Raw genomic sequence first — 15212 nt, 5'->3', positions numbered from 1 at the left:
TCAAGACATCCTGCAGGATAATTTCAGAAACTGAGAAGTATGACTGGCAAACTGATGGATTATACATCTTCATTTAAGAGCACCTTGATTATTGTGCTTAATTCAGAGTACTTAGTTCTTCGGGAAGAAATAAAAATTTTTTAATATTTAAGCAAGAGACGAAAATACAAACACCTTTATTTCAATGTCTATAAGCAAAAGCAAAAGACCTTGATATCTTAGAGAATGATGATTTAAAATATAAATTTAAATATATTCCCTGGATTTTCTAACTGGATCACTCTTCCCCACTCTTAATAAAACATTTCATTGTTACCAAAGGCTACCACTATTTCAGCAACAGAGAAGCAGAGGGGGAGGAGCACTGAGCTGGGAACTGGAGATCAGGGTTTGAATCCCAGCAGTCCCTCGGACAAGCTGTCAGATGGACATTATGCAGTCATTTACCCCTCTGGTTAATACCTCAGACGTGAGCCAGCTGAGACCAGGCAACAGGCAAGATTCTTTCCAAATCGCCTGGCCTGTGGTGGCGCAGTGGATCAAGGGTTGACCTAGAAACACTGAGGTCGCTGGCTCAAAACCCGGGGCTTGCCCAGTCAAGGCACATATGGGAGTTGACGCTTCCCGCTCCTCCCCCACTTCTCTCTCTCTGTCTCTATTCTTTATAATAAATAAATAAATAAAAATTTAAAAAAAAAAAAGATTCTTTCCAAATCTAAGATTCACTTCATTCTGGCAGCAGAACAGAATGGTCACAGAGATAAAGGAAGGAGCTGCAAGAAGAATCTCTATGGCACTGAGGCTACAAAACGAGACTGAATTAAAATAAAATCATCTCAATGAATCTTGCATTTTCTTTGGGTCACAATTTTTAACAATCTAATAAATAAGTTAGGGGAGCAGAGTCCACAGTGTTTTATAATCACATGGCTTACAACCCAAAACTAGTTAGCCTGTGACTTGGCCTGCATCACAACCCACCACTACAGGCACACTTTATCCCGTTTCTTTCCTTTTCTCTTCCTGCAGAATGCTTTATGTCTGCACTTTCACTACTGCCAAAGTGTCTAGGTTTTGAGGGAATAATGTTATTTCATGAAATTCACTATGAATGGAGGATATGGCACAGCTAAGTAGGAGCCTGCCTGTTTCCTATAGGTATATATTATACAATAAGTCTTGGCGTGTCACCGAGTTAGGACTATAATTGCCTCCAAGGAATTCCACTGGAGTCATAAACCAGAGGATCAAAGCTTATGTTTCCATTACATAGAGACAGAGCTCTGGCCCATAATTCCTATGTTGGTTAATCAGTATGGTAGAGATACTCTACTTGTTACTGTAACTCTGATCCGTAAAATAAAGCTTTCATATTTTTAAAGTAAACACGCATTTGCAGCAGGTGAGAGAAACTTAAGGCACAGTACATTTGTCAGAAAAGCAGCAGTGTTCAGCTTTATTTAATGGAAATGCCACTAGATAACTGTCTAAAGCTCTCTGCAACCCCAATGGCCTAGGTAACAGTGATGAAGAGGGACTTTAAAGGCAGGGATGGGGGCATGTGGTGGATATCAGGATAAAAAGTGTTCACATTACATGGAACTCTGCTTGTGATTTTTATATAGTGATTCAGCAGAACTCAGCAAATCTGGACACATACCTACCTACCACTCAACTGGTAGGCTGAAACATTAATTTTTTAGAAATAAGTACTACATATTCTTTGCACAGAGTTCAAAGGGTACCAAAATATTTATACAAAAATGATAGTAGAAAAATTTATCCTTCCTACATTTTTAATTTTTAAATTTTATTTAGAAAATTAGCTTGAACAGGGTGACACTGATCAATAAATGTACACAGGTTTCAGGTGAACATTTCTATAGCATCTGAACTGTTAATTATGTTGTATACTCATCACCCAAAGTCAAATCATTTTCCTTCATCCCCTTCCCCCTCCCCCATGTTCTCTTCTACCTGGTAACCACTTCATTTTATCTATGTCCATAAGTCTTGGTTTTATATCCCACCTATGTGTGAAATCATACAGTTCTTAGCTTTTCCTGATTTACTTGTTTCACTCAGTTAATGTTCTCAAGGTCCATTCATGTTATAAATGTCACTATGTCATCATTTTTAAAAAATATTTTATTTATTGATTTTTTTTTTAGAGAGAGAGGAGTGAGAGAGAGAGAGAGAAGGGGGAGGAGCAGGAAGCATCAACTCCCATATGTGCCTTGACCAGGCAAGCCCAAGGTTTCGAACTGGCAACCTCAGTGTTCCAGGTCAACGCTTTATCTCACTGCGCCACCACAGGTCAGGCTGTCATCATTTCTTATGGCCGAGTAGCATTCTATTGTATATATGTACCCCATCTTCTTTAATCCACTATATCAAGGGACACTTTGGTGGTTTTCATGTCTTGGCCACTGTGAATATACTGCAATGAACATGGCGGTGCATGTGTCTTTATGTACGAATGTTTTCAAGTTTTTGGAGTAGATACCCAGGAGAGGTATTGCTGGGTCATATGGTAATTCTATTCTTAATTTTTTGAGGAACCACCATACTTTCTTCCATAATGGTTGTACTAATTTGCATTCCCACCAGCAGTGAATGAGGGTTCCTTTTTCTCCATAGCCTCTCCAACACTTGTTATTACCTCTCTTGTTGATAACAGCCAATCTGACAGGTGTGAGGTGGTATCTTATAGTAGTTTTGATTTGCATTTCTTAAATAGCTTGTGAAGATGAGCATCTTTTCATATATCTGTTGGCCATTTGTATGTCCTCTCGGGAGAAGTGTCTGTTCAGGTACTCTCCCCATCTTTTAATTGGATTGTTTGCTTGTTTGTTGCTGAGCTTTGTTAATTCTTTATATATTTTGGATATTAACCCCATATTGGAGCTGTTATTTGCAAATGTCATCTCCTATTTAGTTGGCTGCCTATTTGTTTTGTTGTCAGTTTCTTTGGCTGTGCAGCTTTTCAGTTTGATATAGTCCCATTCATTTATTTTTGCCTTTACTTCCCTTGCCTTTGGCATCAAATTCATAAATCTAGAGCCAAGGTCCATGAGCTTTTCATTGTGGTTTTCCAATTTTCCCAGCACCATATAATGAAGAGGCTTTCTTTTCTCCACTGTGTGTTTTTGGCTCCTTTGTCAGGGATGAATTGTCCATATATATGTGGCTTTATATATAAAAATATATATAAATTCTGTGCCATTGGTTTGTATGTCTGTTTTGCTGCCAATACCATGCTGTTTTGATTATCGTGGCTCTACAGTATAATTTGAAGTCAGGTAGTGTAATGCCTCCAGCTTCATTTTTTTCCCTTAGGATTGCTTTGGCTATCCAGAGTTCTATATGGTTCCATACAAACCTGGTAATTTTTTGTTCTATTTAAAAAAAAAAATGACATTGGGATTTTGATGAGGATTACATTAAATTTGTATATTGCTTTGGGTAATATGGCCAAAATATCTTCCAATCCATGAACATAAAATATTTTTCTATTTCATTGTATCTTTTTCAATTTCTCTCAGTAATGTTTTGTAGTTTTCAAAATATAGGTCCTTCACACCTTTGTTAAGTTTATTCCTAGGTACTTGATTTTTTGCTGTTGCAATTGTAAAAGGAATTGTTATTTTTTCTAGTTCATTTTCAAAAGTTTCATTGTTGGCATGTAGAAAAGCAGTGGACTTTTGTATATTGATTCTGTATCCTGCTACTTTACTGTATTAGTTTATTGTTCCTAGTAGTTTTTTGGTGGAGTCTTTGGGGTTTTCTATATACAGGATCATGTCATCTGCAGAAAGTGATCCCTTTACTTCTTCTTTCCTGATATGAATGCCTTTTTTTTTTCAATTTTTTTTTTTTTTTTTTGCATTTTTCTGAAGGTGGAAACGGGGAGGCAGTCAGACAGACTCCTGCATGCGCCCGACCGGGATCCACACGGTATGCCCACTAGGGGGCGATGCTCTGCCCATCCAGGGCGTCGCTCTGTCGCGACCAGAGCCACTCTAGAGCCTGGGGCAGAGGCCAAGGAGCCATCCCCAGCACCCGGGCCATGTTTTGCTCCAATGGAGCCTCAGCTGCGGGAGGGGAAGAGAGAGACAGAGAGGAAGGAGAGGGGGAGGGGTGGAGAAGCAGATGGGCACCTCTCCTGTGTGCCCTGGCCGGGAATCGAACCCGGGACTTCCGCACCCCAGGCCGAAGCTCTACCACTGAGCCAACCAGCCAGGGCATGAATGCCTTTTATTTCTTTCTCTTGTCTGATTGCTCTGGCTAAAACTTCCAGAACTATGTTGAATAAAAGTGGAGAGAGTGGGCAGCCTTATCCTGTTTCTGATTTTAGAGGAAAAGTCTTCCTTTTTTCATCATTTAGTACAATATTAACTGATGGTTTGCCATATATAGCCTTTATTATGTTGAGGTACTTTCGTTCTATTCAGATTTTATTGAGTATTTTAAACATAAAAGGATATTGTATCTTATCGAATGCCTTTTCTGCATCTATTGATAGGATCATATGGTTTTTGTTCTTTGTTTTGTTGATGTGGTGTCTTATGTTGGTCAATTTCTGTATGTTGAACCATCTTTGTGCTCCTGGAATGAATCCCACTAGATCATGATGTATGATTTTTTTACTGTGTTATCATATTTGATTTGCTAGTATTTTGTTTAGGATTTTTGCATCTGTATTCATTAGAGATATTAGTCTCTAGTTTTCTTTTTTTGTGCTGTCCTTCTCAGGTTTTGGTATGAGGGTTATGTTGGCCTCATAAAACGTGTTGGGGAGTATTGCGTCTTTTATAGGTACCAAATCCTCTTTGAATGTTTGGTAGAATTCACTAGTGTAACCATCTGGTCCTGGACTTTTGTTTTTGACAGTTGTTTCTATTTCCTCCCTGCTTCTGGGTCTATCTAGGTTTTCCACTTTGTGACTCAGTCTAGGAAGACTGTATAGTTCTAGGAATTTATCCATTTCCTCTAGGCTGTTGAATTTGGTGGCATATAATCTTTCATAATATTCTACTATGATCTTCTGTATATCTATGATGTCTATGGTAATTTTTCCTCATTCATTTCAGATTTTGTTTATAGGTGTCCTCCTGCTTATTTCCTTAGTGAGTCTAACCAGGGGTTTGTCAATTTTATTGATCTTTTCAAAGACCAGCTCTTTGTTATATTAATTTTTTCTACAGTTTTTTTGTTCTCCATTTCATTTAGCTCTGCTCTAATTTTTACTATTTCCTTTCCTCTGCTGACTTCGGGTTGCCTTTGCTCTTCTTTTTCTAGTTTAAAAGTGTGAAGTGAGGTTGTTTACTTGGGATCTCTCATTGATTGATAAAAGCCTGTAATTATACCAACTTCAATCTTATTACTGCTTTTGTTGCATCCCAGAAATTTTGATATGTCGTGCTGTCATTTTCATTTCTGATTTCTTCTTTGATCCGGTCAGTTTTTAGAAATATGCTGTTTAATTTTTACATTTTTGTGGGTTTTTTATTTCCTTTTACAATTGAATCCTAATATCAAAATCTTATGATCAGAAAATATGCTTGGTATAATTTCAATCTTCCTGAATTTGTTGACATTAGTTTTGTGGCCCAAGATATGGTCTATCCTTGAGAATGTTTCATGCACACTGGAGAATGTATAATCTGACATTTGGGGATGAAATGTACTATAAGTGTCTATTATGTCCAATTGGTCTAGAGTGTCATTTAAGGCCAATATTTTTTTTATTGATTTTCTGTTTGGATGATCTATCTAAAGCCAGCAATGGTGTGTTTAACTCTCCAAGTATGATTGTGTTTTTGTTTTTACTTCTATTTCTGGATCAGTTAATAGATGTCTTATATATTTTGGTGCTCCCTGGTTTGATGCATAGTTATTAAGAGGTGTTACATCTTCTTGATAGAATGTCTCCTTTATCATTATAAAATGTCCATCTTTGTCTCTGGTTACCTTTGTTGTCTTGTAGTCAGCATTGTCAGATATGAGTATGGTTATACCTGTTTTTCTCTGGATATTATTTGCTTGGAGAATCATTTCCAACCTTTCACTTTGAATCTACTTTTGTCCTTGCAGCTTAGATGTGTCCCTTGAATGCAGCATATGGTTGGGTTTTGCTTTTTGATCCAATCTGCTACTCTGTGCCTCTTTATTGGTGAGTTCAGTACATTTACATTTAAAGTAATTATTGACACTTGAGGATTTCCTATGGCCATTTTATGTTTTTGTTTCTGTCAGTTGTTTTCGTTTGATGGTCTTCCATACTTCTTTCCCGTTTCTTCTTTTTTAAGCTGTATGTTTCAGCAGTGGCTTTTTTGTGGGTGGTTACCATTAGGTTATTAAGAGAAATGTTCACATGTACAAGAGTCCTTTGTCATATGAGTGCTTCTGCACTCCATCCTCCTTTGCTACTGCAGATCTTTATACTCACCCCTTCAGGTTATTATTGTCACAGATTATCCTTATTTTCACTGTGACCTTGTTGGAGCTTTTACCTGTGGTTTTGATTTGTTTTGTTCTTTAAGTCTGGTCAAATAACCCCTTGAGTATTCCCTACAGTAGGGTTTTCTAGTGATAAATTCCCTCAGCTTCTGTATGTCTGTAAAAGTTTTCATTTCTCCTTGATAACTGAAGGATAACTTTGATAGATATAGTATTCTTGGCTGGTGATTCCTCTCTTTCAGTACTTTCAATGTTTGAGTCCAATCTCTTCTGGCTTGTAGAGTTTCTGTTGAGAAGTCTGATGATAACCTAATGGTTTTCTTTTATATGTTATGATCTTCTTTTCCCTAGCTGCCTTCAGGATTCTTTCTTCATAAATGATTTTTGACAGTTTTATTATGATGTGTCTTGGAGTAGGTCTGTTTGGGTTGTGGTAACTCAGTGTTCTGTTTGCTTCTTGGATTCAAGGCTCTAACACTTTCCATAGGTTTGGAAAATTCTCATCAATTATTTGTTCAAATCAGCTCTCCATTCCCTTCACCCTCTCTTATTCCGATATACCCATTATTCTTTAATTGCTCCTTCTGATGAAGTCGGACAATTTTTGTAGAGCTCCCTGTTTTTTTTAATTCATGAGTCTCTCTTCTCTTCTCTCTGTAGAATTTCTAGTTGTCTGTCTTCAATATCACTGATTCTTCCTTCTATCTGGCTTGTTCTATTAGCTAAACTTGCTACTTCAGTCTTCAATTCACGTACTGAGTTTTTCATTTCTGTTTTTAAAGTTTCAATCTCCTTGGTGAAGTATTCGTTTTGTTCATTAGTTTGTGTTCTCAGCTCATTAGGTTGCCTATTGATATCTTTTCACATCTCATTGGGTATTTTCAGAACTTCAATTTTGAATTCTCTATCATTTAATTCCAAGGCTTCCATGTGATTGAGATTTTTTTCTGGAAATTTTTCATTTTCTTTCTGAAATACATCTCTGTCTTATGTAGCCACAGTATTTGATTTCTTCTTCCGTGACAGCATTTGAGAGTGGTATTGTTAATAATCCTAACAGAAAAACTAAAAAAATTGAATTTTTAAAAATACAATAAAAACTTTTTAAATTATGACAAGAAAAAACCACAGGATAAAAGATCAAATGCCAAAAAAAAATCAAAAACAAAACAACCACAAAAAATAAGAATAAAAATATAAAAATTAAAATGAAATTCAAAAATGATAAAAGAATAAGAAGGAAAAAAAGGGGGAAAGAAAAGAAAAATAAATTTTGGTTCTGAGAGGTTTCTTCCAGTAGGTGGCACTGTATTACAACTTTTATCTCTGTGAAGTTTCTGGGCTATTCTCTGCTGATTCGTTGCTGTGGCAATGATGTAGGTGGGGCTGCAGTCATGTTGGTAGATGGGGCATGTTGTGAGGGCTTTATGGCTTCGGCTTTACGGCTTCAGCTCTCTGGCTTTAAGGCTCTAACAATGGTTATCTCAGACTTCTGGGAACTCCCTCCCATGTCTCAACAGACTTGGGGACCAGATGTGGAGCACCTCTGTTCTTCAGTGGAGAGAGCGGCTCTGGAGAGCTAGCTGTGGGATTTGTCTCTGCCACTCTCCATATCACAAGGTGAGAGAGACGGTATCTGAAAGGCTGGGGCCCCACTTTAGCTTTCTCTGTCTCTGCCAAGTGCGTCAGCCCTCCAATTCTTTTTTTTTTTTCTATTTTTTAATTTATTAATTTTAATGCAGTGACATTGATAAATCAGGGTACCTATGTTCAGAGAAAACATCTCCAGATTATTTTGACATTTGATTATGTTGCATACCCCTCACCCAAAGTCAAATTGTCTTCCATCACCTTCTATTTAGTTTTCCTTGTGCCCCTTCCCTCCCCTCACCCCCTCTCTCCTTCCTCCCCTCCCTGCCCCCCCCTTACCATCACATTCTTGTCCATGTCTCTGAGTCTCATTTTTATGTCCCATCTATGTATGGATTCATATAGTTCTAATTTTTTTCTGATTTACTTATTTCCCTCAGTATAATGTTATCAAGGTCCATCCCATGTTATTGTAAATGATCCGATGTCATCATTCTTGTGGCTGTGTAGTATTCCATAGTATATATGTACCAAAGCTTTTTAATCTACTCGCCCACTGACAGACACTTGGGCTGTTTCCAGATCTTCGCTATTGTGAACAATGCTGCCGTAAACATGAGGGTGCATTTCTCCTTTTGGAACAGTGCTATGGTGTTCTTAGGGTATATTCCTAAAAGTGGGATAGCTGGGTCAAAAGGCAGTTTGGTTTTTAATTTTTTGAAGAATCTCCATACTGTTTTTCCATAGTGGCTTCACCAGTTTGCATTCCCACCAGCAGTGCAGGAGGGTTCCCTTTTCTCCACATCCTCACCAGCACTTATTCTGTGTTGTTTTGTTGATGAGTGCCATTCTGACTGGTGTGAGGTGATATCTCATTGTGGTTTTAATTTGCATTTCTCTAATGATTAGTGATGTTGAGCATTTTTTCATATGCCTGTTGGCCATCTGTATGTCCTCTTTGGAGAAGTGTCTATTCATTTCTTTTGCCCATTTTTTGATTGGATTGTTTGTCTTCCTGGTATTGAGTTTTACAAGTTCTTTATAAATTTTGGTTATTAACCCTTTATCAGACGTATTATCGAATATGTTCTCCCATTGTGTAGTTTGTCTTTTTTTTTTTTTTTAACATTTTTTTTTAAAGATTTTATTTATTCATTATAGAGAGGGGAGAGAGAGAGAGAAGGGGGGAGGAGCAGGAAGCATCAACTCCCATATGTGCCTTGACCAGGCAAGCCCAGGGTTTTGAACCGGCAACCTCAGTGTTTCCAGGTTGACGCTTTATCCACTGCGCCACCACAGGTCAGGCGTGTAGTTTGTCTTTTTATTCTGTTCTTCTTGCCTCCAATTCTTGATACCAGTTCTTTTTATATCATTCCAGAGTATTCTATACAAAAGCATGTGTGTAAATATTCTCCCTGCCCCCAAATATAATTGTTAATGCTTTGTATATACTTTTTTCACTTTGAGATTGTTTCATGTCCACACACAAGGAGCTGTGTTGTTCTTTTTGACAGCTGTGTAGTATTCAATCTTATGAATGACCATAAATGATTTAAGTGCCCTCCTGCTGATGGGCACATGATATTTCTAATCTTTAGCTATTTCAAAAAAACAAAAAATACTGTAATGAATGTCTGTCTAGCTATCTAATTTTGCACAAGTGTGAGTACATCTTGGAAGATAAGCTCTTCGAAGCAGAATCAGTAGGTCAGAGGACAGTATATTTGCAATGTCAGATATAAATACAGTGTTGTTTCTTCACACATCTAAAAACCCAGTTATCAAATTTGATTTCTGCCCATTCATAGGTGAAAAATACTGTCTTATTTACATTTTTTAACTTTTGTTTTTATTTTTTGTATTTTTCTGAAGTGAGAAGTGAGAAGGCAGACAGACTGACTCCTGCATGTGCCCGACTGGGATCCTCCCAGCATGCCCACCAGGGGGCGATGCTCAGCCCATCTGGGCCATTGCTCGATTGTAACCGGAGCCAGTCTAGAGTCTGAGGCAGAGGCCATGGAGCCATCCTCAGCACCTGGGCCAACTTTGCTCCAGGGGAGCCTTGGCTGCAGGAGGGGAAGAGAGAGACAAAGAGAAAGGAGAGGAAGAAGGATGAAGAAACAGATGGGTGCTTCTCCTGTGTAACCTGGCCGGGAACTGAACCCAGGACTTCCACACGCCGGGCCGACGCTCTACTGCTGAGCCAACCGGCCAGGTCCTGTCTTATTTACATTTTAATTATGAATGAGGTTGATTATTTTTCATGTTAAAGAACTAACTTGACCTTAACCCTTCTGGAAAACTCCATAGAATTCTTCCCTGCTTTTTTTATTCAGTATTCTTATAGGTGACTCTTGGTTTGGTTAACTGCCTTCATTTCATTTACTTATCAAACCCTTACTGAGCATTGACTATGTTGGACACCAGAGAGACAGGTAAAAAGTGCATTTCCACTATAAGGCGATCATAGTCTGAACACCTCACGTGAGCAGTCAGTGCATCCCAGGCTATGCCACTAGGACACAGGCCTGAGTCATGCTAGAGGGGAGAAGGGTGACCGGATAGATAGAAGGAAAACCTGGTAGGGCCCCCAGGGATGCTGATACTTCGGCTGAGTCTTGAGCAAGAGGAGGCAGAATGGGCCAGACAAACAAAGGTAAAGCTTGAGAGTGTAGAACGGTACCGAATGGCCTTCCAGTCAAGGAAACGCGGTTCACAAAGGCGTGTGGCCAGGATATCTGGTTTGAGAAGAGCAGAGAATGCTTCTAGGGAAGGCCAAGAGATCAGACTGGAGAGGCTGGCAGGAGTGAGATTTGGAAAGGCTTCCTGTTTCCTGAGGTGAACCATGAAGGTGAAAAACCTTTCACCAGACCCCCGAAAGAAATCATGAAGCCCCAACAGGGTCAGGGAACACCAGGTAAAACACAGGGAGATGTATAAACATAGCCCTAGCATTCACTTTCTCTCCAGGAGCTATTTTCTTCTACTGACTTCCCTCCTTAGAGAAGAGAGGCTTGGAGCTCTGAAAATGTGGTGTAAGAATAATTCTATCCTTTTCTGTGCTACGGGCACTGTACCTTGGGGCAGCCTACTGGTAATTCCTCACCTTCCTTTGACACGGGGCTGCCAGGAACACTTAACTAACAAACTGCCTTTTTATCTTAAAATGAAAGCATCTCACCAACTATCATTATAATACTTTTCTGTTCCCCATAAGTACTTATCACACCTTGAGTACAACAAATAGATTCATTAAAAATATTAAGAGTATTTTAGGTTAGTGGAAGATATGACTGAATGACATGATTGATCTTTGTAAATAAATACACTAGCCTGACCAGGCGGTGGCGCAGTGGATAGAGCATCGAACTGGGATGCGGAGGACCCAGGTTCGAGACCCCAAGGTCATCAGCCTAAGGGCAGATTTATCTGGTTTGAGCAAAGCTCACCCAAGGTTGCTAGCTAAGTGCCACAACAAAAAACTGATGCTTCTCATCTCTCTTCCTTCCTGTCTGTCTGTCCCTATCTATCCCTCTCTTTGACTCTCTGTCAAAAAACAAAAAGCAAATATACTAGAACTTTTATTCTTTAAATCCACCTGAATTTTTGTCTCCACCAAAGTAATGCCCTATTTATCTATTGCAATAATGATTCCTCTGCCCAACATATCTTTGGAATTCTTTTACGATATTTTCTGCTGCATCTATGCCATAAACACAGATTTAACTGACTTGCCTTTGGCCTGTAATGCAATCTTACAAATATGCTCTGTACTGAAACAGAATATGCCTCTTTTCCTTCTTTTTCCTCTTTCTATATTCAGAAACAAAACAAAACTCAGAGGCCTATCCTAAGCTTCTGCTAACAGCGAAGCACAGCTCTCTGGGGAGGCGACTGCCTTGTTTGCCTCCTTGGAGGTTAGGGCTGCTGGGCTGGCCACCATGCCCGTGTCACCAACCTCTTGTCATAAAGAATTCACCCCCACTTTCCTTTGTCACCCCTACTTTCCTTCGGGGAGATTTAAGAGGTACAGTACCAGGGAGACGAACACCGTTGGCTGTCTTGAGCTTCCTGTTCTGGTTAGAAGAGGATATTTACTCAGGGCCACGCTGGGGCATGGGGAAGCCACCACATCAGTGATCGTCAGAATGGGTTCGGGGGGCATTCTTCACTTCCAGGTCATGTCTGGTTAACATCAGTTGCCAGGTTGATTTTTTTTTTTTTTTACAGAGACAGAGAGAGAGTCAGAGAGAGGGATAGATAGGGACAGACAGGAACAGAGAGAGATGAGAAGCATCAATCATCCGTTTTTCATTGCGACACCTTAGTTGTTCATTGATTGCTTTCTCATATGTGCCTTGACCGTGGGGCTACAACAGACCGAGTAACCCCTTGCTCAAGCCAGCGACCTTGGGTCTAAGCTGGTGAGCTTTGCTCAAACCAGATGAGCCCGCGCTCAAGCTGGCGACCTCGGGGTCTCAAACCTGGGTCCTCCACATCCCAGTCCGACGCTCTATTCATTGCGCCACTGCCTGGTCAGGCGCCAGGTTGAAATTTTGATGTTAACTGAGGGGAGGCGGCCCAGGTTGGCAGGGTCGTGCCCTCTTAGCCCCTAGCTTCTGTCTTGTTTGTTGCATTTATCACAATCCTCTGCTTACATCTCTGCTGCCCTGTGATTTGCTCATCCCATCATCTAGCACTTGGCACACTCAAGGGCTGACCACACACAAGTAAACAGACTGCAGGCGCGGCTGCCCTCCAAGCGTATGTAATCAGGCCTCTCAACTCAACCCACTTTGGTCAGTCCAGGTCATCTGAATGTATCCACTCTCTACCTGACCAGGCTCCTTGCAGCCCTTTGATAGGAATAGAGCTATGAGAGAAAGCTCACTCCCTGAGGGGATGATAATTCTTACCTCCCAGCTACTAGGAGGTCATAGGCAGAAAGTTAGACTAGGCATCAGGACTGCTGGAGTGGGGCCACCACGCAGATATGTGACTGTGGCAGGTTACTTCTATTCTCTGGGGCCAGATGACCTCTTCCTACAATCCTCTTCAGTGTCGAGAATTCTCTAGTCTGGCTGGCTGCCTTCTCTCAAGGACAAAACAGATGCCTCTTCCTCATATCAAAATGTGTACAAGAACTAAGTTGTCCATGCATAAAACGCCCCCCCCCCAAAAAAAAACCTTTCAAGGAAGACTTTCTGTGCTGTAAGTGGTTTATTCTGAGACTAGAATTCAGAGACATTTCAGAAATCTTCATTCAATGATATAGGTAGATAGTTCCAATCTGTGAGCCAAAAAGGTTTATAAAAGTTAGAAGAAAAGCACCCCATGGCTAAGAATTTGTAAAAACATCCATAACAAAAGTTCTAAGGGAAAGACTGTGATTCAGCTAGATCACAGGAGGTGGAGAGTGAGTTTTGAGACTTTGAAACAGCAGAGAAGGCAGAGAATTAATTGCCTAAAGGGCAAATTGTGCAGAATGCGACCGCAGGAGGCGACCCACAAACCCAAGCAGCACCTGGAGCTGAGAGAGGACAAGGAGACCCACGTATGCAGGCTGCACCACTGGGACCGCCGAGTCTAGCACACTAACGTTTTCCAGATGGGAAGCAGGCCCCACCAAGATTCATTAGAAGTTATAAGGCCAAAAAACCTGGTCTTAGGAAGTAGAGAGGGAGAGAAGGAAGTGAGAATGAAAAGGAATGACATTTTCCATTCCCTTCACTGAGTTTTGCACAAGCTGCAAATGCAAAGGGGTGATGTGGATGGAAGCCTGCCACACAGTCTCTGCCTTCCAGGAGCTCAGCCCGGGAGGCGAGGGAGACAGGACACCAAAACCTACCACCCAAGCTACCGCCAATGATGAAACTGCTGCAGACTTTACCATTACAAATAATTCTATACACCTCATCCCGTTTAATTTTCACACTGGTCGGCAACCAGAAGAGAATTTAATTTCTCCAGGTCTTTCAGCTGTGATGCAATTATATAATAGAAACTTACAAAGCCATTATAGAAGTTTCAGGAACACTATTGTAAAAACTGTAAGAGACATTGTTACTTTGCAGGGATCCTGTGGATGACAGTGCCTATGCAAGGGACAGGCACTGTGTTGGGTGCTTTACGAACACCAAGTCCAGTGCCTAAAAGAGCCCCATGCTGTCAGCCAGCCTGGCCCAGACAATCGACATCTGACTCGTCCTTGCTGCCTGAATGAAGATGGGTTAAGTACTGACTTTGCACTTTGCAGTTGAATAATCTAAGGTGAAGCTAGGAATTTGAACACAAGTCTGTCTCACACCCAAATTGCTAGTCCTTTCGTTCTGGTAGTAGTTTAGATGGCACATGAGACACAGTGTTCCATGTGATGACTGTAAGACATGAGCAAATATAGCACTTTTAAAAAAATCACATTTCATTTATTTTCTTTTTTTTTTTACAGAGACAGAGAGAGAGTCAAAGAGAGGGATAGATAGGGACGGACGGACAGAGAGGAACAGAGCGAGATGAGAAGCACCAATCATCAGTTTTTCATTGTGACACCTTAGTTGTTCATTGATTGTTTTCTCATATGTGCCTTGACTGTGGGGCTACAGCAGACCGAGTAACCCCTTGCTTGAGCCAGTAACCTTGGGTACAAGCTGGTGAGCTTTTGCTCAAACCAGATGATCCCGTGCTCAAGTTGGCGACCTCGGGGTCTCGAACCTGGTCCTCCGCATCCCAGTCCAACGCTCTATCCACTGCGCCACCGCCTGGTCAGGCAATATTTCTTTTTACATCAAGATAAAGGTCTCAGTTTGGGGCTGAACAGTCTTTAATACTAATCGTCCCTCTCTTTTAAAGAAAAGGTGTTAGGCTTAGAACCTTCCAAGTAGCAACAGTAGCTGGAATTCAATAACACTTTGTTTTCAGTGTATTTTATTTTTGTGGTTACTTTCTATTTATTACAAATGGTACTGATTTTCCATTTATATAAACAATATATGGAAGTTTCTTTTTAAAGTATTAGGTTGAGGTTTTTAAAGAGGGATCACTTTTATTTTTTTATTTTTTAAATTAAGAAATTTTTTATTTATTGATTTAGTGAGAGAGAGAGGAAACCAGCAACCTTTGCACCTCCAGGTGGTGCTCTGAGCTATTCGGCCAGGGCAAGA

General features: G+C 40.3%; 1 protein-coding gene and 1 non-coding gene across 6 annotated transcripts in view; both read right to left on the bottom strand.

Moving 5' to 3' along the window:
- The window catches only part of IGF2BP2 (insulin like growth factor 2 mRNA binding protein 2), a 189150-nt gene that overhangs the window by 73922 nt on the left and 100016 nt on the right, over positions 1-15212 (bottom strand). The gene's annotated exons all lie outside the window — the stretch shown is intronic.
- On the bottom strand, positions 4171-4246 carry TRNAP-GGG (transfer RNA proline (anticodon GGG)). The gene has a single exon. It is a non-coding gene; the product is annotated as a tRNA-Pro (tRNA).

Source organism: Saccopteryx leptura, chromosome 8 (assembly GCF_036850995.1).
Source record: "Saccopteryx leptura isolate mSacLep1 chromosome 8, mSacLep1_pri_phased_curated, whole genome shotgun sequence".
NCBI lineage: Eukaryota > Metazoa > Chordata > Mammalia > Chiroptera > Emballonuridae > Saccopteryx > Saccopteryx leptura.
This window is presented reverse-complemented; position numbering and strand designations above follow the sequence as displayed.